At 44.9% G+C, this 27,693-nt stretch overlaps 1 protein-coding gene across 2 annotated transcripts in view; it reads right to left on the bottom strand.

The window, feature by feature from the left end:
- The window catches only part of PCDH15 (protocadherin related 15), a 1,763,546-nt gene that overhangs the window by 737,349 nt on the left and 998,504 nt on the right, over positions 1–27,693 (bottom strand). The window lies entirely within an intron of this gene.

The following is a 27,693-nucleotide window of genomic DNA, read 5'->3' on the forward strand; positions in this document are numbered from 1 at the left end:
ATTATGTAGATTTTAAATACTTTAATCAAAATACTGTAGCCAAAATGAAATAAAGCTGCTTAATAAATAACTATATTGAGACGCATTATAAGGAAAATTGTATACATACAGTATATTGTTCAACATTATGTTCCCCAAGGGGCCTGTCACAGTGAGATTATGGCAGGCTGTATAGTCACACATAAATATATATAACAGATGATATATATTTATCACTGGGTCTGAACTGGGACGAGTCTTAGATATAATAAAGTATATTTATTCCTTTGGATAGGTGAACACACAAATAATACAGTAACAAACAAGAAGTACACTTACTTTGGGGTTGGGGAATGAGAAGTATGGAGCATAGCAATTCTCTCGCAATCAGGTAGCATTCAGATGATAAAATGAAGCCAAAGGATACAGGGTGGACATCAGTTTATAAACCTTTTGTGCCCTATCCTTAACCTTGAGTACCGTGGATTGGTTTTCAATTAACTCCAGCCAGTGGTTAACGTGGGAACACTTTTTGACCCATGCCACCGGCTAGTTGGCATATGCGCCGTAGAGCTCTGGGGTCCCATTTCTATAACCCCTCCTCTATGTCAGGAATGCCAGCTAGTCTACCAAATGGAGTACCTGGCAGGAAATCCTTTGTTGTGAGGTGTGAAATGGAACACTTGAAGACTGCTCTGGTTTGAGTAGTCTCCACCCTCATGCAAACAGTGGAGGTGACAAAATCCTTTGAAACATACTCAGGTCCTAGACATTGGGTCGCCTTTCTGGCCATATGCTACCCTGGTATGCAAAGGAATTTCCTCTGAGTTTTACCCATATCTCGGAATACAGTATGTTGGATAAAACATGAACATATTAAAATATCCGGTTCCTTTGGGTCCAGCAGGTCCAAACTTCCCAGTTCTCAATGCCGGAACTGGGACACCCTAGGGTCCAATTTGCGACCTGCTATGACCTGGGAAACCGGAGATACACAAATACACTTAAAACCGTTTTACATTTTAATACACAAATCTCCGCTGTAAATTAAATCACGGTTTTTCACTAAATCCCCATTGAAAACAACGGGCTTCGCCGCCATAGACTTTCAATGGCAAACCGCCGCCGTTGGCGGCTATGCGAATACCCGCCATAGACTTTCAACGGGGCTATGCCGCCGTTGAAGTCAATGGGAGTTTTCCGCCGTAGCCGGTCAATGGGGTTTGGCCGCCATTGGAGTCTATGGGAAAAATCCCGAACTTTCAAGGGGGTCCATACTCCGTCGGGTTGGTCCCAGAGGGTCAAGGATGGTTCTGCAGCGATGCCGGAGCAGTGGCTACAGATACCCAAACCCTGACTCTCTGGACCCTCCGGAACGGAGCTATGGAATACCACATTTCTGCATTTGACACTTAGCCGTTTTCCTGAGCTGTTTCTGCCGCCGCCATTGGAACCTATGGTGCGGCCCGCAATTCTCGGTTCGACCCTTATCGGGGGTCCAGGATACGGGGACCCGGTTGTGGTCGAGTGGGGGGAGGTCTAGGAACTAGGGGCAGAAATAATTTTATTCCTAGGGGCTCTAGAACTGTTTATTCCCACGCCACTTGTCGTTGAACTTGACTTGTAAGTGATCAAAGCTGTCCTATTGAAAATGTATCCGCTTTGCGGTTAAGCGGTTTGGACGGCAGCCAACTCGTTCCTGGAAAGCTCTTTTGAGGATTTCTCCATTGAAGTCAATGAGCCCATAGACTTTCAATGGGAAACCGCCGCTCTCTCTCTCGGACGCCATCTGCTGGTCTTCTCAGGAACAGGACTCCACAGCGAGATTCACCATTAAAAAGCATTGAGCCCTAATGGCGGCCTATGGGAACCTGCAAAAGGGTGCCTGAAAAGGCGGGAAAATTACACAAAGGGCTATAATCACTATACAACTATTAACACTTGTGCTCCCGGATGGATCCCAGTGTGTGGGTGCTGCAGACCAGATGTTACAATAAAACAGGGGAAACAGGGGAATACACATTTACAGGTTTATAACAGGGGTTGAATCACAGTTCTGGGTCTCAGCCCAGTTAACCCCTTGTCTCCCTGGTGAGGTCAAGGGATGGCCAAATGGGGTGTAACCCCTTTAATCCCGGGCCACCCCCTTTCTCCCTCTACACCTCCCCTTCTTAATGGGTGACCTGTGGCCCACTGGCCCTAACGGGGAGTGGGGCACTGCGGGGACCATAATGAACTCAGTCACAGAGGGATAGTCCTGGCGTGAAGGTCCATCAGCATTGCGGTTTTCACTGCCCTTTTTGTGTTGAATGGTAAATTCAAATTCTTGCAAAGCCAAGCTCCATCTCAGCAACTTGGCATTCTCCCCTGATACCCTCTGTAGCAAACTCAGGGGATTGTGGTCTGTGATGACCGTGAAAGCCCTCCCATATACATAGGGCTGAAACTTTTTGAGTGCCCACACAGGCCAAGCACTCTTTCTCAATGGTGGCATATGCCACTTCCCTGGGGAGCAGTTTGCGACTTAGATACACCACAGGGTGTTATTTGCCGTCGTTCCCCACCTGGGTTAACCCAGCCCCCACACCAAAGTCTGAGGCATCAGTTTGTATAAGAAAATGCTTGGTATAGTCTGGGGCAGCCAGTATAGGGGCTCCAGCAAGCGCAGTTTTCAGGGCCTGGAAAGCAGTTTCACAGGCAGGAGGCCAGGTAATAAGCACAGGCAGTTGCTTCTTGGTCAGATCAGTCAGGGGTTTGGCCAGGGCACTGTACTGTGGGAAAAATTTCCTATAGTACCCTGCGGTGCCCAAAAATGCCATGACCTGTTTCTTGGTTTTTGGAACAGGCCACTCAACTATGGCTTCTACACTGGCGACACACTTTATTCGAGCTCGGCTAGTCCCACGAATTCGGGTATACCCGGGTGTATTGAGTTTTGTGACTGTTTTCTGCCCGAGTGCATTGGGTTATTTTCCAGGCAGGGATTGAAGCATTTTATTCCCGCTGGCTGCAATACTGCACAGTATATATATATATACTGCATTACAATTCATGAATTTATGCCATCTGGTAGACACGCGAAGCATTGCAGCCTATTAAATCCTAATCATTATCATTTAACAGATCAGCCGCCCGTCAGCCAGGCATGAACCCAGGCTGGGAAGGCAAACGCAACGGGGCTTGTCAGAGGTGAGGAGCGGCGCATTCCAGGTATCTGCCAGGTACATACTGGGTATTTGCTCGAATAAAGTGTGTCGGTGCAGTACCTTGGCTGGCTCTGGCTTGAGATGCCCTCCACCCACCCTGTGCCCTAAGTACAGGACTTCTGCCATCCCTACCATACACTTAGTGGGTTTTAAGGTAAGCCCAGCCTCCCTGATCCTACCCAGCACCGCAGAAACATGTCCTATGTGGGATTCCCAGGAATTACTAAAGACAGCAATGTCATCTAAGTAAGCCCTGGCATAGCTCTGCATCCCTTCCAGTAACCTATTGACCAGGCATTGAAAGGTAGCCGGGGTATTCTTCATCCCAAATGAAATCACCAAAAACTCATAGAGGCCACTTGGAGTGATGAATGCTGACTTCTCCCTAGCCTCCCGGGTCAGTGGGATTTGCCAATAGCCTTTGCTCAAATCCATGGTGGTCAGAGACTTTGCCCCCATGAGTTAATCTAGTAGTAACTCATCCATGCGGGGCATGGGGTAAGCATCTGACACCATCCCAGCGTTGAGCAACCGGTAGTCCACACAATACCTGGTGGTCTTGTCCTTCTTAGGAACTAGGACTACTGGACTTGCCCTAGGGCTCTGGGATGGAGTAATTACCCCTAGGGTCAGCATCTCCTCAATCTATATCTCCATACTGGTCTTGACATCTGCTGACACTCTATAAGCATGCTTATGCAGAGGCTGCAGGTCCCCTGTGTGTACTGGGTGTTTTGTGAGATGTGTGGTCCCTGGCATGTCAGTGAAGAGGGCGCTATACTGAGCTAGCATGTCCCTGGCTTCTCCCTTCTGCCTAGCACTCAACTGTGCCCCTATCTCTACCTGCTCTACAGTGTTTCCCTGCCTTGCCTTCCCTAGGAGATCAGGCAGAGCATTGCTCGCCGGATCTTCCAGCAGTGGGCTACAAATGGCCAGCACTGCTCTCATACTCGGTGCTCTGTACTTTTTCAACATGTTGATGTGGTATGTTTTGTGCCTCTCAGGCGCTTCCTGTACAACATAGTTGCACTCATTCACCTTTCGGATAACCGAGTACGGTCCCGACCAGGCAGCCATCAGCTTGTTCTCCCGAGTGGGTTTGAGAACAAGCACCTGCTGTCCTGGAATGAATTCTCTGCAACGGGCTTGCTGGTCATACCATCGCTTTTGCTTGGTCTGAGCAGCCCTGAGGTGGTCCTGGGCCACCCCCATGAGCATCTCTAACCGGTCTCTGAGATCTACTACATACTGGATCACTGAAGCATCAGTAGCAGTAGTCTCCCCTTCCCATCCCTCACGGAATAGGTCCAGAGGTCCACGTACCCTGCGGCCATATAATAGCTCGAAGGGGGAGAAGAATGTAAATTCATGCGGTACCTCTCGGTAGGCAAACAGCAAGTGCTGCAGGTGAATCTCCCAGTCTTTCCCCTCCGCCTCTATAAAGGTCCGAAGCATCTGCTTCAGGGTCCCGTTGAACCTTTCACATAATCCGTTGGTCTGGGGATGGTATGGGGTAGTGCGCCGGTGCTGTACACCGCAGGCATCCCAGAGACAATTTAACAGTTCACTCATGAACTGCGACCCCTGATCGGTTAGGATCTCACTATGGAAACCTACCCTAGCAAAAATGTTCAGCAAAGCTGCTGCCACTGTCGTGGCACTTATGGTGCCAAGCGCTACGCCTCAGGGTACCGGGTGGCAAAATCCACCACCATGAGGATGTAGCGCTTCCCTGACCTGCTAGGAATCATGAGGGGTCCTATCAGGTCCATCGCTACCTTCTGGAGGGGTTCCCCTATTATCGGTAGGGGTTTCAGGGGTGCCTTCACACGGTCACCACCTTACCCACTCGCTGGCAGACATCACAAGAGCGGCAGAAATTGCTCGCATCTCGGGATTCCCCCGGCCAGTAGTAACGCAGCAGTAACCGGGCTCGCATCCAAGTGACCCCCTGATGTCCCGCTACCGGAATAGAGTGAGCTACCCGTAACAATTGCTGTCGGTACCCCTGGGGCACTACTAGCTGTCGCTTACTGGTCAATCCCTCCTCTATCTCCGGGTTCCCTTCTTCTCTGTATAGGAGTCCCTTATGCTATAGGCAGCGCTCAGTGCCCTCCCCTGCCTGAGATTCGGACGCCCGAAGTCTCACGCCGGCCAGGGTAGGGTCTGCCTTCACTGCCTCCCTAAACTGGGCTCCTAAGTCTGGCCACCCCCCAGTCATGTCATTGTCAGGGGAAGGGGACATGGTAAGGGGGAACAGTAAGTCAGCCTGTGGTTGCAACTGATCCTGGCTTACCTCCCCGGGCTCCTCTGTGCCCTCCGCTAACGTTGGTCCCAAAGGCTGGGGGACTGGAGCGGCCGCGCCGGCATTGCCGCGGTCTGGCTCCGGGTAACCGCCGCTACTGCAGCGGGCTGGCGCACACGGTCGTAGGTGCAGGTCATCGGTCCCAGGTCGTTGCCCAACAGAATTTCAGCATCCAAACCGGGTAAAACTCCCACCTCCCGCACACCCTTGCCCACCCCCCAATCAAAAAGATTCGGGCCACCTGCAGGAAACGTGGCTCTCCGTCGGCCACAGTGATCTGCATCCCAGGGCCTGAGATCAATTCCTCTGGCCGGACCATATCAGGTCGGACCAGGGTCACTGCGGCTCCTTAATACAGCAAGCCGACTGCTTGCCGGTCACCGACTGTGACCGGGGTAAGATGTTTGCTCCAGCCGTCCGTCTGCTGCAGGTCTGTGCCGAGATGTCCTCCGCTCCAGGCTGTAGGCACCGATGCAACCGGGATAGGGGCGCCATGGGACGTCTCGCTTGGAGTTGTTTCCATGACCGGTCCTGGTTCTTTGGTGGAAGCCACCCGCATGTGGGCTACCGGCTTCGCAGCTGGGGTGCGTTGCCCTCGATAGGGTCCGTTGGAATGCAGGGGTTCTGGGCAATCTGGTCTGAGGTGACCGGTGCTGTTGCAATTGTAGCACCGGCGCTAATGCCGGATCTCTCCCGCCTTCTGTGGCCCACTGGCCGCAGGCGGCTTTTGGGTCCACTGGGGGGTACTCACAGCTTTCTTGGCCGGCGCCGGTGGGGTTACCGCTTTGGCTGGTACCTTGGCGGTCATCTGGGACCGGCTGACCACATAGTCATCGGCCATCCTCGCCGCCTCGGTGTAGGTCTTGGGCTTTTTATCATACACAAAAGCCCTCACCGCCGGCGGGCACTGCTGCATGAGCTGCTCCTGAAAGATGAGGTCCAGCAGGAGTTGGTAAGTCCTGGCCTCAGAGCCCTCCACCCAGTGTAGCCCGTACAAAGCCATGCGGGTCACATAAGTGACATAGGTCTCCTGAGGTTGCCTCTCCTCCAGCCGGAACTTACCCCGGTAAGCTTCAGGGGTAAAACCGTGCTGAAATAGCAAAAGTTCTTTCAGGTGGTCTTAGTCATCAACGAACTCATCTGTAAGCGCCATCAATGTCTGCTTAGCCAAGCTGGAGAGTAGCGGGTCCAGGCGTGCAACGCTATGCTGGGGAAGCACCCCGTACCGCTGGCACTGCGTTTCAAAGTTCCTTAGAAACATGTCGATCCGATCAGTGCCTTCCACTTACTTGGTGAGACTGTGCTTGTCCAGTTGGAGTTCATCTTTGCGGGGTTGGACCGGGGGGCGATAAGCGGGTGTGTTCACTGCCATTGAGAGAAACTTTAGCCGCTCCTCCGCTGTCCCTCGGTCTCCCCACGTGGTGATCAGTGCCAACATTTTGGGGGTAAATGGACTGGTGGCCGCAGCCATCAGTGCCCCTCTTGTCGCACTTGTCCCGGGAGGTGCACTTGTCCCCTCCCCGGGATCCTGCCGCTCCGGCACTGGGTTCAGACCCTGATCTCTGGGCGGCTGCACAAGGGCAAGCTGAGTCGTATCCTGAGACTCTGCAAGCTGGGATTCATGTGCTGTGATTGCGGTAATCATGTCCTCGACCTCCTGGTCCACATATTCCAGTCCATAGGCATGGCACTTGTCTTTTAGCTGATTTCTAGTTTTCAGGTAATAGGCGTTCTCCACTTCACTCATGGTTCTGGGTCGCAGTAGGTCAGGTGGTGTGACAACTTGTGTTACTTGTTGCACTAACGTGTGTTCAATGTCTTTAGACCCAGGAACTGGCAATTACCATCAAGTTCCTGATGTAGCCGGTCAATGGGGTTTGGCCGCCATTGGAGTCTATGGGAAAAATCCCGAACTTTCAAGGGGGTCCATACTCCGTCGGGTTGGTCCCAGAGGGTCAAGGATGGTTCTGCAGCGATGCCGGAGCAGTGGCTACAGATACCCCAAACCCTGACTCTCTGGACCCTCCGGAACCAGAGCTATGGAATACCACATTTCTGCATTTGACACTTAGCCGTTTTCCTGAGCTGTTTCTGCCGCCGCCATTGGAACCTATGGCGCGGCCTGCTCTTCTTGGTTCGACCCTTATCGGGGGTCCAGGATACGGGGACCCGGTTGTGGTCGAGTGGGGGGAGGTCTAGGAACTAGGGGCAGAAAGAATTTTATTCCTAGGTGCCCTAGAACTGTTTATTCCCATGCCACTTGTCGTTGAACTTGACTTGTAAGTGATCAAAGCTCTCCGATTGAAAATGTATCCGCTTTGCGGTTAAGCGGTTTGGACGGCAGCCAACTCGTTCCTGGAAAGCTCTTTTGAGGATTTCTCCATTGAAGTCAATGAACCCATAGACTTTCAATGGGAAACCGCCGCTCTCCCTCTCGGACGCCATCTGCTGGTCTTCTCAGGAACAGGACTCCACAGCAAGATTCACCATTAAAAAGCATTGAGCCCTAATGGCGGCCTATGGGAACCTGCAAAAGGGTGCCTGAAAAGGCGGGAAAATTACACAAAGGGCTATAATCACTATACAACTATTAACCCTTGTGCTCCCGGATGGATCCCAGTGTGTGGGTGCTGCAGACCAGATGTTACAATAAAACAGGGGAAACAGGAGAATACACATTTACAGGTTATAACAGGGGTTGAATCACAGTACTGGGTATCAGCCCAGTTAACCCCATGTCTCCCTGGTGAGGTCAGGGGAAGGCCAAAAGGGGTGTAACCCCTTTAATCCTGGGCCACCCCCTTTCTCCCTCTGCAGGTACCTTACACATGAATCCTATGTACATTAATTGTAATAGTATGGTAAAATGGCAGGGGCTTCATTAGTGCTGGGATGCAGCCTTTCCTCCCCACCCCCTTAAGGCCCCCCCTCCCTCATCTCTCTGGATGCTTAGAAAAAGTGGTGCCAAAAAAATGCAGTGTGTTCACCATTGGTGGCATCAGGGTCAAAGTGAGTGCTCGTCATCCAAGGCCTCCTGAGCTAAGATAGAAAAGTTTGTTCTTCTCAGAGGATTTATTTGATTTTGAGAACCCAAGTGTTCATCACAATAGTACAGATATGTCAAAATGACTGTTTTCATGCCGTAGATCAGCATGCCAAAATCTGCAGCCCAGAAAACAGTACTTCTTGCGGCTCAGTTGGGGTCTAGGAGGATTAAAGCAGGACACCCACTGTGTAAATTGTACCAGCCAGCCAGTCTGTAAGAGCTGCTCTTACAGGAGCAATTCATGGACTTAAAATTATTTTTTTTACATAGGTATTGAAGCATGGGGTTCCCAGAGCTGAACCCCATTAATTTCAGCTCTGGAGACCCCATCTTCTAGAGATATTGACCTCTGATAGGGGGGCCAGCATCTCCTGCTAGTTTAAATTTCCTGGGTCACAGCTTCCTATTGGCCTACGTGACCAAGGCACTTAAACTTGCAGGTATTTAAACTGGTAGATATCCATGGTGCCAATCAATGGGTTTATGGTTTTACATTTATTGTAAATGTATGTTTAATGTTTTACAGTGTTTTTTTTTTTTTTTTTACTTTATTTGAAATTTTCTACCCTGAATTTAAACAGGGTGTCTCCGAAGCTGAACCCCATTAATGTCAGTTCCATGGACCATCTGCTTTCGGTGATATAGACCTCCATAGGGGGTGCCGTTAACCACTTCAGCTGGGTTATCTTCCTATTGGCCAACGTAACATGGGAGCATTAAACTCCAGTCAGAGCGGCTCCCGGCACCTCATACGGAGGTCTATATCTCCAGAAGCATGGGGTTCACCGAGCTGAAATTAAAGGGGTTCAGCTCCGGAGACCTCCTGCTTCAATCCCCTACAGAAACATAATTTTAAAAAAATGTTGAATTGATATAAGAGCTGCTCTGGGGAGACAGAGATAGACCTCTTCTCTCAGGGACTCCTCTATGCAGCTCTTACAGGCAGGTGGCTGGCTTGGCAGGATTAATGTTGTGGGTGTTCCATTCAGAAGCAGAGATCCCTGCTGAGTTAATCCTCCTGATACACGTTCTGATTTTTGGGCCGTGATTAAGTGCAGCTGCACTGCAGTCCATTGGCTGCAAACTTTCACGCCTATGAAGACAGTAAGTCTGGACACATCTGTATTTCTGTTGCAACAGTAGGAATCAAGGACCCACAACTACCAAAATGGTGAGCTATGCATGCTGGCAGAGGGGATCTCAGATCATGGGATGTCTGGTGACCTTCAGCGTCCAGAGGACTTGGTCCAGATGGGGCAAACTTAATCAATGTAAGGTGCTACTCACAAAATTCAGAAGAGTATTTCTGAGGACATTACTGTGACAGGAAGGGGGGAACCCGGCTATACAATAAAGGTTACGCCCAAACTTTCTATGTGTAAGTTTTAGGTGGGATATTTGGGTAGAAATGCAATTGTTTTGTTTGCAGGAGTTTGGGGGACAAAGATACCGGTAGTCCCCTAATTCTCCATGACAAGCAGGCATGATTTGCCAGTACACAGGTTGCATTACACTGGGGCTGCCCAGTGTCCCCCAGACTCCTGGTTTTCGAGCCCAGATATCCCAGTCCTATTTTCCTTACAAATATGAGTGTTCCCAAGTGATCCTACAGTATATATTAAAGTATGTTTTGTTTCATTTGTGCTTTTACTATAAATGTCTATTCAGTCAGCCCGGTTATCCATATAGGTGCCGGAAAGCCTGGATTTGCATCGGAGTTCAAAGAGACGGGATGTTGAGAGGTGTCGGGGTGCTAAGTGGCCAGGGCAGAGTACTGAGTCTGGATACCAGAGACCCCCTGCGGGGAGGACCCTCTGGTTTGCATGACTCAGTGGAGCCTGCCTAGTAGGTGGTAATGGATTGACTGGGGAAGAGGCAGAATGTCAGCGCATTTCCCATTGGTCAATTCATATGTCCCGCCCACGGATCATCATGAGCCAGCTTGGCATGCCCCCTCCTCTGACATCAGTCAAAGGATGAGTCCATATTCCTATTGGCTCGTGGCAGGGAATTTCCAAGCTCTGAGTGGTTGCTCCTCCTACCTCCATGATGAAGATAGTTCAGTGGAGTGTATGTAAGGAGATGGCCGAGGCAGAGAACCAGATGATCTAATGGTTTGTGTCGATGAAGCTAGGGTGAGCTTATCAAAGTTGCTCTGTCACAAATAGCAGAGCAACCGGCTTCGTTTTGAAGCTAGGAAAGTCTGCGTTGCAGAGACTAGGTCAGACAAGAGATTCAAGTTCTCGTTTTTTAACGTAGCGGTCACGGCAAGGAATGATGCCGCATAGAGGACCTGGAAGCCCGGGTGTATATACTGCTCAGGGTAAGCCTACTGAAACAGGTACTCTGCACCCAGTAGAGCCTAGATTTCACCCCCAGAACCCCAGTAAGTGTGCCTTTAACTGTATTTTGTGTATTCTTTGTGTTGTACATGGGCTTACCCAAATAAACTGCATTTTGTTTCTACTACCTTGTTTTGCCTATGAATAATCCCAGTATAAATATAAATAAGTGTCAAAAGTCCTGGTCTCCCGTGACAATGACTAATGCATTTAAATATTTTTTTTTTATAATAAATCGGATAATGCACATAAATGAAGGGTGTGAGGCTAATGGCTCAATTAACTTGGATTAATAAGGTCATAATAAAAGAGTAGCAGTGGTTTGAAAGTTTATGGATTCTCTTAAACCAATGGCTATAATACGTAACAAAGGGGTTGTGTGATCTGAGATAGTTGATTAGGTATCACATGTTGCTTCACATGGTGTGTGTGTGTGTGTGTGTGTGTGTGTGTGTGTGTGTGTGTGTGTGTGTGTGTGTGTGTGTGTGTGTGTGTGTGTGTGTGTGTGTGTGTGTGTGTGTGTGTGTGTGTGTGTGTGTGTGTGAAGCCCTTGGTTATTAAAGAAAACATTTGGAGGGGGGAATGCAGTATGGGAACATTCTGTCAATGATGCCAGAGTCAACAGATAGCATGGCTACATGTTCTGTAAGCATCATTTAAAAAATACATTTGATTTAAAACTGTGGGTAAATGTTTTGCAATTTTAGCAAGCATTTTGGAGAAAATAGTGGAGATACCTAGGAAATACGCTAATTTGAGCCATTTTAATACACTTTGCATATCCAAATTAGCATATTTCCCAGGTAGCTCATATTTTTTTCCATTTTGTGCACAAGTGTATCCCCATTTGTTGTGAATAGAGGAATATGCTTGGTCTTTATTGAAGGCCAACATAGATGGGGGCAGAGTTTGACCCACCTATCTGCTGTAACCTTAGACCTCATGTAATCTTTGGTTTGGTTTTGTATTTAGGATAACTTTATGTATTTTCCATTTTTTTAGTACTCCCCTTACTATATTGTCCCCTAACCTCCTTTTTTTAGCTAAATCTTCCACTAATTCATCAGCCTTTCTGTGAAAAAGTTCTTCCTCACGTCCCTTTTAATCTCCCAAGCTCCAGCTTCAGAGCAGGACCTCCCATTCTACCACTTCCCTTTTTCTGCAATGTGCTTCTCTGCTGTACTTTATTGAAACCCTTTATATATTTGCAAGTTTCAATCATACTTCCTTGTAGTTTCTCTCCTCTAAGATGTACATATTAAGGTCTTACAGTCTTTCTGATAAGTGTTGTGCTGTACACCATGCACTATTTTAGTAGCCTAATGGTGAACAAATACTAAGCAGGCACGTTTTTCTAAGGGATTTAAAATACCTAGAACTGTGATACCTAATTAGAGTTGCAAATTGAATCCTGTCTGCATACAAGCATATATGGGTTGTAAAAATACCAAGTTAACACAGTATGCATTGAAGTGGATGCAGGGTACTTTGTTAGCCCTTTCACACCCACCCATTCCTAACTTATGTATATATTCTCTTGGTATTATCCCTAAAAAAGAGCCAATGGCAGATAAGCTAATTCAACATACTGTATATCTTTCCCTGAAAGAGCATTATTGAATGATTGAATCATGCATGACCTTAATTCAGTAAATTATGTTTCCTTTGTTGAGGCAGAGGCTTTGGTTAGGCTTGGCGATCAATCTCTCATAGCCAAAACTAGCATTTAATCTGCATTTTGATTTCTTACTATTCCTCCTGAACATATTGTTTATTGTTATAAATAAACAATCTTAGGCTGCGTACCATAGAGGGTACAGCCGTGCGGAGGCTGAGGGAAAGCGGGTGCTTTCCCTGGCCTTAGTACGTGCGCCGTCCAGGGGCGTGTCTATGGGCGGGCCAGTGACGTCACGGAGCTGGTTCGCCCTCATTGGGCGAACCACTCACGTGACCACCCTATCGCGCAATAAATCAGTTTTGACTGATTTCACGTGCATTGCGCGTCCCCTTCCGCGCCCCCTTCCGTGCGCATGTGCCCGCGCCCTCCCACTTACGCACCATGTGCCCGCCTCCTGTATAGACGCGATCACTGCCTTTAGCCAGTCTAATCGCTCAGCATGCGGACGCATCCGCGCGGTCTGCCCCTGTATGGACACAGCCTTAGCGGGCTCGAAACCAAAATCACAAGATTATACGTTTAAACAGTTAATTTTGCCAACAAGAGTGCTACTGGGAAGGTGATCTCAAATATATTGAGGAAAAGAAGGGATCCAGCGCTCCACGGATTTCTGAATAAGAAAGATTTATTGTGCCACACTGTGTGGCACAATAAATCTTTCTTATTCAGAAATCCGTGGAGCGCTGGATCCCTTCTTTTGCTCAGTGTACTTTGGAGTTTATGGCAGGTACTTCCTTGAACCAGCAGCACCGGTAAATTGTATGCATCTTTTTCTTTTTTGTGGAGTGCAGCCTTAACCCCTCTTACAGTGATCTCAAATATATGACAGTAAACACTAAAGCCCCAATTCACATCCATATGATTAATTACTTTGTTAATTTCTATCATTTTCTTCCTAATTAGTATGCGTCGTTTATAGGTACTTGTTCAATCTTTACCAAAACATGTTAAGCCTGCAACCACATCAAAATGGCAAGCTGTCCTTTGAATTTCCTCCACTTTATGGATAAAAGAGAAAATAAAGCAATTATATAGTTAATTGCATGGGATGTGGGACGTGTATGCATACTATAATGATGTTATTAAATAAAGAAATAAAGCTATAGCCTTGTTTTCTTCAAAATGTTAATTTTATGTTATTATTAATAGTTGTTAAGTTGGTTTGCGCCCTTCTCGGCCATTAAAATGCCAATTCTTTGTGTCCATTGATTTGTTTTGTTTTTTCCATTAGGAAAACTGTCATTCTTTTTCTCACATTAGAGTTCTTGGAAGGCTTTTAAAAATGTTGCTACTCTGTAGAACTGCAACATTCCTGTAGCATTATATAATATGTAATAAAGTAAATCATTTGCAAAAAGTAATATGTGCACTATTATTGTATTTTGTTTGTAGAACATCTCAGGAACTTCTAGGGAGTCCTACAGTAGATCGCCAAACAGTTTGAATACCACTGCTATCCCTTATAAATCCCCATGTGCCCGTTTGACTAATGCTGGGATAATGAACATAATTACTTCCCAATGAGAAGAAAGAAGAGACATATGGAGGTGACAGATTGCCAATAGAAGAGAGACCCATCTGTCATGGAAACAAATAGAAAAAGATTGTGAAAAATCTTCCAAGTATAAGGCTAGGAGGGGAAAATTACTACGTCTACTTTTTTTTAAAGTCTTCGCTCACAGAACCAATCTTGAAAATACTTTATTGATGCCATCAATTCAACTTTGTGATACTGCCCTTTTACAATATTCCCCACTAGGCATTAATTGTAATATTTAGAAGTTTAATTTATTGTATTAACAACTATTAGAATTTGCATTTTTTTTTAAGTATTAGCATATGTAAATGAATACAGTGCATAATTGCCATTAAAGTTGTGCTAATAAGATGTTAATTATTGGAACAATTAGCTTTTGCTTGTTTTCTACGTGGCAGTGTGAAAACTATGTATAGTACATTTGTGGAATCTCTGACTGCTCAGCTTTTATATACACATGGAAATATTACACAAGAGCACACTATGTTAGAATGAAATATATATACAGTATATATATATATATATATATATATATATACATATATATATTACAGACAAAAGACTGCGCCTATAAATGGGTATATAAATTGAATATATAGGTATATGTATAAATGGGTGAACCTATATTGCCCTTGCTAGTATGGGCTATATTTGATAACACGTATATTACCAATGTAAATATAAATGATGATATACCAAAGAACTATATTGAATATGTGTATATTACCAACATATATATGTGTGTATGTCAATGTAATGCCAGTGTGTACAATAACCAAGTGAATATGGCTATATAATGTGTATGTAACCGAAATATTATAAATAGTATAGTATAATGGGGATATAAAAATGAATGGGAAAAAAAAACCACAATATAAAAATACATAAACCATATATGGATATAGTCCAAAAGATAGATAAATCAGTTGTATGATGACACTCTAATCAGGATACTGGCAGACTTACACATGGAACAAACGAATTCCCAGCAGATCTGTACAAAAAACGAAAAAAGAAAGCGCCCGATCCTACAGTAGTGCAATAAGTCTAAAAAAAATAACATTTAATATCCCATAAAAAATCCAACAAATTTGCACTCACAAACAACAGAAATAAAATAGCATTGTATGAGATATACTCATGCACCAACTGGAAATCAGCTACTCTACTCACACGTTGTCTCCACCGCATGCAGTCGCAAGGCTTCTCTGGGTCTCCGTCCAGCAGGAACTCAGGGAGCAACACAGTCTCTCTTGGTGTCCTCCGGAAACAAGCCCACTGTGCAATGGGTTCCGGGCAGGGCTGCATATTGCATCAGGGGAAATCATGTAATGTGAAGAAACACGTAGGGTGTATGTTGCGTTGTTAGTGTGGTATACTATACCTTTAGCATGCTGGACTCATAGACACTGTCGGCTACCTTACACGCATCCACGCAATACGCAGCTCTGCCCGGAACCCATTGCACAGTAGGCTTGTTTCCGGAGGACACCAAGGTAGACTGTGTTGCTCCCTGAGTTCCTGTTGGACGGAGACCCAGAGGAGCCTTGCGACTGCATGCGGTGGAGACAACGTGTGAGCAGATTAGTTGAGTTAAAGTTGGTGCATGAGTATATCTCATACAATGCTATTTTATTTCTGTTGTTTGTGAGTTCGAATTTGTTGGATTTTCTCCTTGAGAAAGCGCTGTTAGAGCGTGAAACATGTGGGAGGAGAGTTTTGTTTGTTTTGTCCCAGTTTGTCACTTTTATTGTGTAGTTTAATAAAATTTATTTTATTTTTGTTCCCAGTTTTGTAGTTGTGAGTGCTTTGGGCTTGTTCGAGTGTCTAACAGTCCTCTACAGTGTCCTCTACAGTTTTCTTGAGTTCCAGTTGGTGCATGAGTATATCTCATAGAATGCTATTTTATTTCTGTTGTTTGTGAGTTCGAATTTGTTGGATTTTTTATGGGAAATTAAATATTATTTTTTTAGACTTATTGCACTAGGATCGGGCGCTTTCTTTTTTAGTTTTTGTACATATACTAGTATATAGCTAATGGAAATATTATTGTATGCTCATTTGCATGTCTTAGACAGGTCTGCAACCCTGTCTTTGACCATTATCATCCAGCACACAGCGCTTTCACTGCAGCAAGGGATTCTGGGAAATGACATGAAAATGAGCACACAGTGCCACCTATTGCTTCAAAACCATTTAACATGGTCCCTTATAAGCTTAAGCTTGCTGCATTTCACAGCTTTGAGCAGAGCCTGGGTTAAGATGCATAGCCAGCAAACCCATCCACAGACAGTCATTTCGACGTTAATGAGTCTCCACAGTGTGGGTTGGTTATACTGGCTTTGCAAAATGAAGCAGGGATAGGTTTCGCCACACTTAGTTAAGTTATGGTGGGTAAAAAAAGTGACAAAAACCCTCCACAGTAAAGCATATAGCAAATGGAAATATTACTGTATGCTCATTTACATGTCTTAGACAGGTCTGCAACCCCGCCTTTCGCCATTATCACCCAGCACACAGCACTGCCACTGCAGCAAGGGATTCTGGGAAATGACATGCAAATGAGCACACAGTGCCACCTTTTGCTTCAAAAAAATATCACTTGTGAGCACTTTCACATGTCTTAGACAGGTCTGCAACCCTGCCTTTCACCATTATCCGCTAGCATACAGCGCTTCCACTGCAGCAAGAGATTCTGGGAAATGACATGCAAATGGGAACACGTGTCACCTTTTGCCTGAAATCCATTATACACACACACACACACACACACACACACACACACACACACACACACACACACACACACACACACACACACACACACACACACACACACACACACACACACACACACACACACATTACACACACACACATTACACACACAAAACTGCAAGCAACATATCAACATAATGACATAAAGGTGTTATTAAATGTGACAGCAGTGATAATTGGGCATAGAAACTCCTATTCAAGTCAATGAGAGTTTAAATTCCATAGTGCCCAATAAAGACGTTGCACCATGATCTCATCCATTAAATACAGTACATCTATTCTAGAATGTAGAAAGCTCTTCTTTTTTTTAAGTGAATATAATAATGTAACATATATATTTTTTTCATTTACAGGCATAAGGAAAACGCTTTGTTTTAAGAATACAAAAGGGAAGTCTCCAGCACTTCAAAAAAAAAAAAAAAGTAAACTCTTGTACTGTATCCTCCAAAATAAAATGAACAAAATGGGGGACGCAAACATAGATGTTATGGAGGTGTTCCCTTGAAGATCACGAACCCCTGTTGGATAACAGCAGTCTCGCTTCTGCTCCATGGAATCCTCACTGCCCGACCGTCGTCCTCGTTCCTGTAGCAACCTCCCAGATGTGACGTCAACGAACTGGAAGAACTTGCTCCGTCTGTGTGCTCCGATCTGAGCTGCTGTGGGGCAGGTTGTTGGTTGCAGGAATCTGACTGGAGGTCTGAGACAACTGGAAATTAGCCAAAAATATTGTGCATGCTGCTAATAATCCAACGCGTTTCTCCACATATCTGTGGTATCATCAGGGATAATCTACATCCAACAAAAAACAAACAAAGATGCCCAAAGCAACTTCAAATGTGGCAAAAATACACAGGCATGATGGTTAGTCCTGTAAGTATACAGGTAAATAAGAATTTTAACTCAGGGAGTGTTAGGTCATGCCTTGAAAGTGGCAGCAGGCTTAAGACGCTTTGGCCAAAGGGTTAAACTAAATTACCCCTTTTCAAGGGAATATATAGGTATTGCACTGTGTATTTTTGTCACATTGGAAGTAGCTTTGGGCATCTTTGTTTGTTTTTTGTAGTATACATTTAGCCACCACCACTAGCACTCCTTTGGACACTTATATACATATATATATGTATCTCGAAAGCTCGCAGAAATAAAAGCATTTCGTTAGCCACAGAACGGTATCATCTATTTATTTTTTGATTATTGAAGCTCGGCTAACACGGTACTGATACCTCTACATGTATATATATATATATAGTTCTTTAAAAGAAAACAAATATCGTTTTTAAATATTTCTATAAAAGAGATCTTGGTTTATTCGAAAGCTACTGAATCTAATTTTTCATTTAAACCATCTGGACAAAGAGTTTGCAATTTAAAAATCCAATACATTTCCTAATTCCGTAACCTGTCTTCTTTCATGGTATTGGTTTTGATTTGTTTTATACCCATGATTGTGTGACCTGCGGGATCTTTGTTGTGTTTCTGCAAAAAAGGTTGTGAAACACCATGTCCCTGCAACCCTTTCAAAATATTTCTCCGGTGTTCACGAAATCTCTCCTTGAGGGATCTTTTGGTGCGGCCAATCTACTGTAGGCCGCATGTGCAAGATAACATATATACTACATAAGTTGTGTTGCCGTTAATTAACGCTTTAATTTTATGTTTCTTTTGTTACTCTAGAACTAAATTATTTTGCTTTATTGACCATGTGTGGACATGTCAAGCATTTACTGTGTCCACATTTATAGCAACCTGGTGAAATACCGCGGTAAGGGTACAAACTCTCAGTATTATTTATTTGTTGGGGCATCTTTTGATCATGACTTAAAGCACTCAGAGCTAAACTATTCTTTATATTTTTGGCTCTTAAACACACACACATACACACACACACACACACACACACATATAATGTGGTAATGGTAGGGGTTTCTCAGAGCTTGTTGGGAATCTGTGTGTCTATAATCTACATCCACACAGGACCCTACTTTATAGCCGGATCCATGATTACACAATTGATTGTATAATTGTCAACTGTATCAACTTGCTGGGCATATTGCCAAATGCTTTAAGTGTTCTTATATAGGTAATACTTTGTTTTGATAAATTAATAATAAATATTCCTGCTATGAAAATGTTTTCGTTGTAGTCTATTATTTAAAATTCAATATAACCAGAGAGGCGGGCAATGGAAATATAAGTATCAAAATCCATTAGTGGTCCTTCCTCAATAATAAATATAATATACATTTTACCCAGGAAGACAAATATTATTATAGAACATCAATTTGAAATTTCTACGGTGACACCATTGGTGTCATACATAAACATACCAAGACAAAAAATGTGAGGAATAAAAAGCTTCTAAACCCCCCAAAACTCCTCAATTCTTAAATTTAAGATTATAATCCATTAATTTCCCCATTTATTTACCATATGTTTTCTCTATATCCATGTGATCCTATGATCCTTTTTTGTATTAGAGAAGAATATTAGAATTTTCAATCACTCATTATCCTTTCTTATTTTCCTCTTCATTTTTTGTGCCGTAGTTGATGTGATGAACAGAGTAAGCTAGGGGGATCATTACACATAGGTTTTAACTTGTCTATAGCAATCTCCATGCTTGGCCCTTATTTTCTAGATTCAAATAAAATGTAATACATTTTATGTAAAAAAAAATCCTCCTCATAGACTGTCTATACCCTAGATCACATGTAGAAAATTAATTAAATTCCATCATTAAAATCCATGTATTAGACTACAAAACTCTAAGTGGTAACTACTAATAATATACAGTATATACACAAAATGCTGATTTTATACAAAGGACCATTTGATAAGAACCCAAAAGGAGCTTAAGAAAAAATTAGAAACAGAGGTCTAGTCCTAAGGATGATGTTCTAACATAGAAACTGTTACAGAAACAAATGCATTGAATGACCTGTGTTAAACATTATACACAATAATGTGATTTTAAAAAATTTCAAAAACATTTATTAAACATTTAAAATATCCTTATTTGTTTAACGAAATATTTAGATTCTTTAAAAGAAACCTCAAATATTTTTAAAATATTTCTATAAAAGGGATCTTGGTTTATTGGAAAGCTACTGGATCTAATTCTTCATTTAAACCATCTGGACAAAGAGTTTGCAATTTAAAAATCCAATATACTGTACAGCATTTCTTATTTCCGTAACCTGCTCAGTCTATCTCCTTTCATGGTATTGGTTTTGATATGTTCTATACCCATGATTGTGAGACCTGCGGGATCTTTGTTGTGTTTCTGCAAAAAATGTTGTGAAACACCATGTCCCTGGAACCCTTTCAAAATATCCCTCCGGTTTTCACGAAATCTCTCCTTGAGGGATCTTTTGGTGCGGCCAATGTACTGTAGGCCGCATTTGCAAGATAACATATATACAGTACTACATAAGTTGTGTTGCCGCTAATTAACTCTTTAATTTTATGTTTCTTTTGTTACTCTAGAACTAAATTATTTTGCTTTATTGACCACGTGTGGACATGTTAAGCATGTACTGTGTCCACATTTATACTCCTTGAGAAAGGAGGTTTTTCTTGTCTTGTCTGTGGACCGTATCTGTTTTTATGCAGTTTAATAAAAGATTTTTTACTTTTACCTACTGGTGAGTACTGTACCCTTAAGGAGCGGCTGCCTTTTTTGATCCTCCACTTTGTTGCCACATTTATAGCAACCTGGTGGAATACCGGGGAACCAACTCTCAGTATTATTTATTTGTTGAGGCATCTTTTGATCATGACTTAAAGCACTCAGAGCTAAACTATTCTTTATATGTTTGGCTCTTTAAAACACAATTGTTGGTCTCTCAGTAAGATTGTCTTTTAAAAGGGGATCATTCATTAGAATATTCCAATATTTATTCACAATTATCCTTATGTCTGTTGCAACCCTATTGTGTTTTGTAATAAATAAACATATAATGTATTACATTTTATTTGAATATAGAAAATAAGGGCCATGCATGGAGGTTGCCATAGACAAGCTAAAACCTAATAATGTAATGATCCCACTAGCTTACTCTGTTCATCACATAAACTACGGCTCAAACACTGAAGAGGAAAATAAGAAAGGATAATGAGAGATTGCAAATTCTAATATTCTTCTCCATTACAAAAAAAGATCATAGGATCACATGGATATAGAGAAAAAATATGGTAAATAAATGTGGAAATTAATGGATTATAATCTTAAATTTAAGAATTGAGGAGTTTGGGGGGTTTAGAAGCTTTTTGTTCCTCACATTTTTCGTCTTGCTATGTTTATGTATGACACCAATGGTGTCACTGTAGAAATTTCAAATTGATGTTCTATAATAATATTTATCCTCCTGGGTAAAAATGTATATTATATTTATTATTGAGGAAGGACCACTGATGGATTTTGATACTTATATTTCCATTGCCCTCTCTCTGGTTATATTGAATTATAAATAATGTAATCAACTACAAAGAAAACATTTTCATAACAAGAATATTTATTATTAATTTATCAAAACAAAGTATTACCTATATAAGGACACTTAAAGCATTTGGCAATATGCCCAGCAAGTTGATAAAATTGACAATTATACAATCAATTGTGTAATCATGGATCCAGCTATAAATTAGGGTCCTGTTTGGATGTAGATTACCCTGATGAAACCACAGGTATGTGGAGAAACGCGTTGGATTGTTAGCAGCAGGCATAATATTTTTGGTTAATTCCCAGTTGTCTCAAACCTCCAGTCAGATTCCAGCACCCAACAACTTGCACCGCAGCTGCTCAGATCGGAGCTCACAGAATGAGCAAGTACTTCTGGTTCGATGACGTCACATCTGGGAGGTTGCCACAGGAACGAGGATGCCGGTCGGGCAGTGAGGATTCCACGGAGTAGAAGCGAGACCGCTATTATCAACAGGTGTTCGCGATCTGCAAGGAAACACCTCCAAAACATCCCCCTAAGACCAAGAAGGCATCCAGAGGCCCTGTGGCTGACGCTGGGACTGGGAACAGCTGACTGTCGACGGAGGAGGTAAATTAAATTGGAGTACAAGTTACAAGGTGATAATACCTTTTAACTTTTTTGTGTGAGTGCACTATTTTTTTTTTCCAAATATTTTTATTAGGCTTTGATACATCAATAAAATCTTAACAAATCATATTGCCTAACATTTTAACATCATTTTTTTGGGGGAACAGAGTGACAAACTGAGTTGTCGAAACGGGGGAGTGCCTTCAGGGAGGGAAGGCAGGGGGGGGGTCAGAGGGGGGGAAAGTAGGGGGGGTTTGAGGGGGGGGGAAGTAGGAGGGGGGGGGAGTGAGGGGGGTGTCCCACCTGGCTGTTGGGGTTTCAGTCTGAGGAGTAACTCTTATTCCTCTAGGGGGAGGGGGTGGTTCTCCGTCTAGGCGGGGCAGACTGTCTCTCTCTGTTGAGGAGAATCCAAGGCTCCCAAACATCCTCGAAGGCGGGGAGTTTTTGTCTCACGGTAGCAGTAAGCCTTGCCATGAGCATCACATCACCGATTCTTTTTTGATTGTTCTCATAGCTGGTGTGGTTGTTTTCCTCCAGTAGGCCGCAATCCCACATCTCGCCGCGGTGAGGATGAAGGATATTAATTTCCTAGTTGGTCGGACAATGTCGGACATTGGGGCGGCCAATAGGAAGGTCAGTGGTTCGATAGGTAATTCTAGGTCGGTGACCTCTTTTATCAAAATTTGGACCTTGGCCCAATACTTTACAATTTCTGGACATGACCACCAGATGTGGACCATGTCCCCTCTATGACCACAGCCTCTCCAGCATAGGTCTGATGCCAAAGGGTAGATCTGGTTTAACCGTGCTGGGGTAAGATACCAGCCAAACATACTGCTGCGGCCGAGTTTATTCGAGCATTTGCCCGTTCTCGGCCGCAGCAGTAACCTGGCGCGTGCCGGAGGGTGCCGGGCGCGCGCCGAAGCAGCGGAAGAGCGCCCTCCGATCGGGGCGCTCTCCCTCCCGCTGCCGGGTCCGCCGGGTCCCCCGGAACCCCCTGCCGCCGTCCCCCACATCGCGGGACACCAGGGCTCCCTCGGGGAGCCCTGGACGCGCGTGCAGGGGGCGCTGGCACCCGATGACGCGTGACCGCGCATCGGTGACGCGCGGCACGCAGAGGGAGTGGGGCTAGCAAGCCGGGGCATCCCCCGGCTTGCGGAACTAGCCCTGCTCGAATAAATCGTGTCGGTAGTGTAATATTTATCCTTAATTGTAGTACATAGGGAAGTTTCTGAGGCTGCCTGCCAGATTTCTTCCCAAGTCTCTCTTTCTATAGTTATACTCAGGTCCGTCGCCCATCTGAGCATATAGTCATGCTGTTTGAAGGTCGTTGAGTTCTCCAGTGCACGGTAGATCTCAGAGATAAGACCTTTCTGATGGGTCTTGACCTTGCAGAGGTATTCAAATTTAGTGAGAGTGGGGTATTCTGGGAGTGGGCATGTTTTCCGAATAAAGTTTCGAATTTGAAGGTATTTGAATGTGTCCAATTCTCTAATTTTGTATTTGGCCCTCAGTTCTTGATAGCTCAGGAGCTTCCCAAGGCTTAAGAGATCAGCAATCGCCCCTATGCCTCATATGCTGAGTTGGTCGAACAGCTTAGATCCACATCCCGGGGGGAATTTTGGGTTGTTGAGAATGGGGGTCAATTGGGAACTTGCTGAGGAGAGGCCATATTTGTGCTTACATCTCATCCAGACTTCCCACGTGTGTAGCGAGGCCTGTAATTTAAGGTTGTGTGTCTGCCTATCTCCTCTGTCCAGGCTCCAGAGGCAGGCTAGCAGCGAAGGCATCCTGGCATATTGAGTCTCTATTTTTACCCAGCAACAATGGGCCGGGTCTGTGTTCCACATTACTGCCTGTTTAAGTTGGGCAGCTAGGTAGTATTTATATAGGTCTGGGACCCCCAGGACTCCCCTAGATCTTAATGCCAGCAGGACCGATCTCGCGACTCTGGGTCTCTTGCCCTGCCAAATAAAGTGGAACAATCTGTTTTGAATGTTTTTCAGATCAGTGCCCGGAACGTGGATCGGGAGTGTTTGGAAAAAGTATAACATTCTTGGGAGTATATTCATCTTGACAGTTATCATCCTCCCGATCCACGAAATCTGGTAACCTTCGACTGATCCTTTTTGATCTTTTCCCATAACTTCGGGTAGTTATCCCGGTATAAATCCCGGTAGTGCTTTGATACATTAATTCCCAGATATTTAATGTATGAAGGGCACCATCTATAGCTGAAATTTAGTTTGAGTAGTTTGACTTCGGGATCTGGGAGACTAAGATTTAGGGCCTCTGATTTATCGCTGTTTATTTTATCCTCATACCTTTCCAAAATCCGTCAGTTCCTTTTGAAGGTTAGGAAGGGAAGTTAGGGGTTTAGTCAAAGTTAGAATGATATCATCTGCGAATAGGGTGATTTTATACTGTTCTTTATCGATGGAGATACCCTGAATATTCGGGTTATGTCGTATTTTTGTCGCTAGTGGTTCGATCGTGAGGGCAAAAAGAAGGGGAGATAGGGGGCATCCTTGCCAGGTTCCATTACTAATTTGGAACCGTTCGGAGACTCCGTCTGTTAGTCGTACTGACGCAGACGGGTTTTGATAAAGTGCTCGAACACCCTCCAAGAACGTGTCCCTGAACCCAAATTTTATCAGCGTTTGGTCTAAAAATAGCCAGTCAATTCTGTCGAATGCCTTCTCTGCGTCGAGGCTCAGTAGCATTGCCCTTGAACCTGATTGGCGGACGTGGTCAACTATGTTAATTACTGTATCTTGCGGGTATTGTCCAAGGCCTGGCGGCAAAGGACAAACCCGACCTGGTCCGTGTGTATTAGTCTCGGGAGGATAGGATTAAGCCTGTTCGCCAGAATTTTGCTATACAATTTAAGGTCGTTGTTCAACAGTAGATTGGTCTGTAACTTCCACATTGAGTGGGGTCCTTCCCTTCTTTGAGTATTATGGCCAGATTAGCAGACGACATTGAAGATGGGATGGGACTGCCTTCTAGAAATGAGTTGAACAAGTTTAATAAGTGGGTGGACAAGATGGGAAGAAATTTCTTATAGTAGGCATTTGTGAAACCATCAGGGCCCGGCATCTTGGAAATTTTTGATGCCTTAACGGCCGCCTATAATTCTTCTATCGTAATTTTTGCGTTCAATCTATTATTTTCTTCCTCTGTTAGTGAGGGGAGATCGCAATCGTCTAAATAGTTTATAGCTGACGATAAGTCAGTTGTGCTAGGGTTAGCAGAGCGAACCCTTAGGTTATATAATTTGGTGTAAAACTTGGTGAATTCCTCTGCTATTTTTTTCTCATTTTATAGTATCTCACCAGAGTTATTCTTAATTGCTGTTATTTGTGACCTTTTTTGTATTCCTCTTAACTTACTAGCAAGAAGTCTATCGGCCTTGTTCCCTTTGCCATAATACCTCTGACCCGTCCATTTAAGAGCCTTTTCTACATTTTCCAATTGGATTGCTTTCAGATCGTTTCTAGCAGTTTGTAAATTCTCCGAGAGGGGTTATTTTTATGCTGCTGCTCTAATTTGATTATAGTATCTGTAAGCTCTCTGGTTAATTTGAGTTTAGTTTTTTTCCGTTAGGAGGCAATCGAGATAAGGTTTCCTCGGATTGTCGCCTTATGGGCTTCCCACAGGTTCGCTGGAGACGAGACGGAGCCCGCATTTATTCTGAAGTATTCCCTAAGGGATTTTTTGAGCTCCAGCACTATCTCGGAGTGGTTTAGTAAGGAGTCGTTCAGTTTACAGCTATACGAGGTCGATTTAACGAATGGATATGGATAGGGTCATGGTGATGGGAGCATGATCTGACCATGTAATAGGGCCTATGTCTGAGTCAGTGGCGGCCTCTAGAATGTTCTTGGTTGTAAGAAAATAGTCAATACGGGAATAGGTCTGGTGAGGTGCCGAGTAAAAAGTATAATCCCTTTGCCCCTGATGTTGTGTTCTCCAAATGTCAACCAGAGAAAAATCCCCCAAAATATCTTTAATTTTTTTCCCCAGTCTCTAGGACTGAGTGGAATGTTGTCGTCCTGGGTGGCTCGATTTGTCTTCATTTGGGTTGAGAGCCATGTTCAGGTCACCCGCTACGAGTAGCGAGGATAAGTACTGTGGGTCAATTTCTTCCAGAACTTTTCTCAAAAATTCTGTCTGGTTCTCATTTGGGGCATAGAGGTTAACAAGGGCAATTGCCGAGCCTGAAAGTGAGCCATAGACTACAATAAATCTTCCCTCTGGATCTGCCTGAATTTTTGTCAGATTAAATGGGGTGCCCTGACGGATCAGAATGGCAACCCCTCTGCGTTTGCTACTGAATGATGAGAAATAGCTCATCGGGTACGCATGTTGGAATGTTTTGGGCGGATCTTGAGACGTGAAATGCGTCTCCTGGAGGAAAACAACATCGCCACCCGACGTTTTTATTTCCTGGAGGGCTAGGCGTCTCTTCCTATTATTATGTAGGCCTTTGACGTTCAAGGAGACAATGTTTATTGCTTTTTGGTGGGTCATATTGTCTGGGTTTGCTATTAGTTTGTGAGGGCTCTCCCTTCTTAGTGGAGGTAGGTGGGTTTGGGTTTAAGTAAGGGGGCTCTTACCTGTACGCAGGTCGGTGTGTGTTTTTGGTGGTCTAGAGTTAAGGACAGACAGCCAGTATGGGCAGGAGGGGGAGGGTGGGACGGGGGTCCGCTGGGACAGTGACAGCGGGAGAAAGAAGAAGAAAAGAAAGTCGACCCTAATGGGGTCTAAAAGGTTTAGAACCGGTCTGGGCTAAAGACCAGCTAGTGGGGTTTAAGACCCTTGGGGGCGGGTCCGGTAACGGTCTCCGGCAGGTTCGGGCAGGATGGAGACCCTTGAATGTCTTCGTTTTCGTCCGGGCCTATTTTCACAGGGTATCCCTGGTTATTAGGGTATCGAGGTACTGTACCTCAGGCGGGTCAGGGTAGGCCTGTCATACTCATGGCCTGGCTCCCCTCGCGTGGGGGGGTCAGGGGTAGAGGTACGTTCTCGACTTATCCATCTGGGAGAGGTGGACAGAGTTGGAAGTCTGGGGGGGAGGGGAGTGGGAGGCTATGGGGGGTTAGGGAGGGGTGAGTGATGGGGGAAGGGGTTGACTCTGGGGAGAGGGGGGGATAGGAAAAGGGGGGGGGCAAGGGGGGGCATATAGGGGGGGGGATCACATTGCATTGATTATAACAGTACATCATCAACATGGCATACAGTGCACAACATTATTTGGATATAGATTCTGTGTAGCGATTGTGGAGAGAGGGGAAGGGGGGGAGGGTAGGGAGTGGGGGGAGGGACTGGGGGAGGGAGGGGTCAGGATGTTTTAGTTTAGGAAGGTGCATTTCAGTCGCTATTTGCACTGCATCACATTGTTTACCTCCAATTCCCGTGTAGCGAATGGGGAGGGGGGAGGGGGGGGTGGGAGGGGTGGGAGAGAGGGGGAGAGGGGGGGAGAAGAGGGGAATGGGGGGATGGGGGGGGGGCAGGTTACAATGGTACATTTCCCCCTTTGTGTATGTTGCACAACATTATTTGCATATGAGTCCCTTGTGGCAGTTGGGGGGTTGGGGGGGAGAGGGGAGAGGAAGGGGGGAGGGGCTGTGAGGGAGGGGGAGGGGGGAGGAGGGGGACAGGGGGGGGCATTCTGTGTGTGGGGAGACGTGTCAAGCATCAGAGAAAATGCATCAGATTGGTTACATACATTACACATTCCGTTTTTTGGAGGGCTCTGTGGCCTC

The sequence above is a fragment of the Ascaphus truei genome, chromosome 8 (genome assembly GCF_040206685.1).
Source record: "Ascaphus truei isolate aAscTru1 chromosome 8, aAscTru1.hap1, whole genome shotgun sequence".
In the NCBI taxonomy this organism is placed as follows: domain Eukaryota; kingdom Metazoa; phylum Chordata; class Amphibia; order Anura; family Ascaphidae; genus Ascaphus; species Ascaphus truei.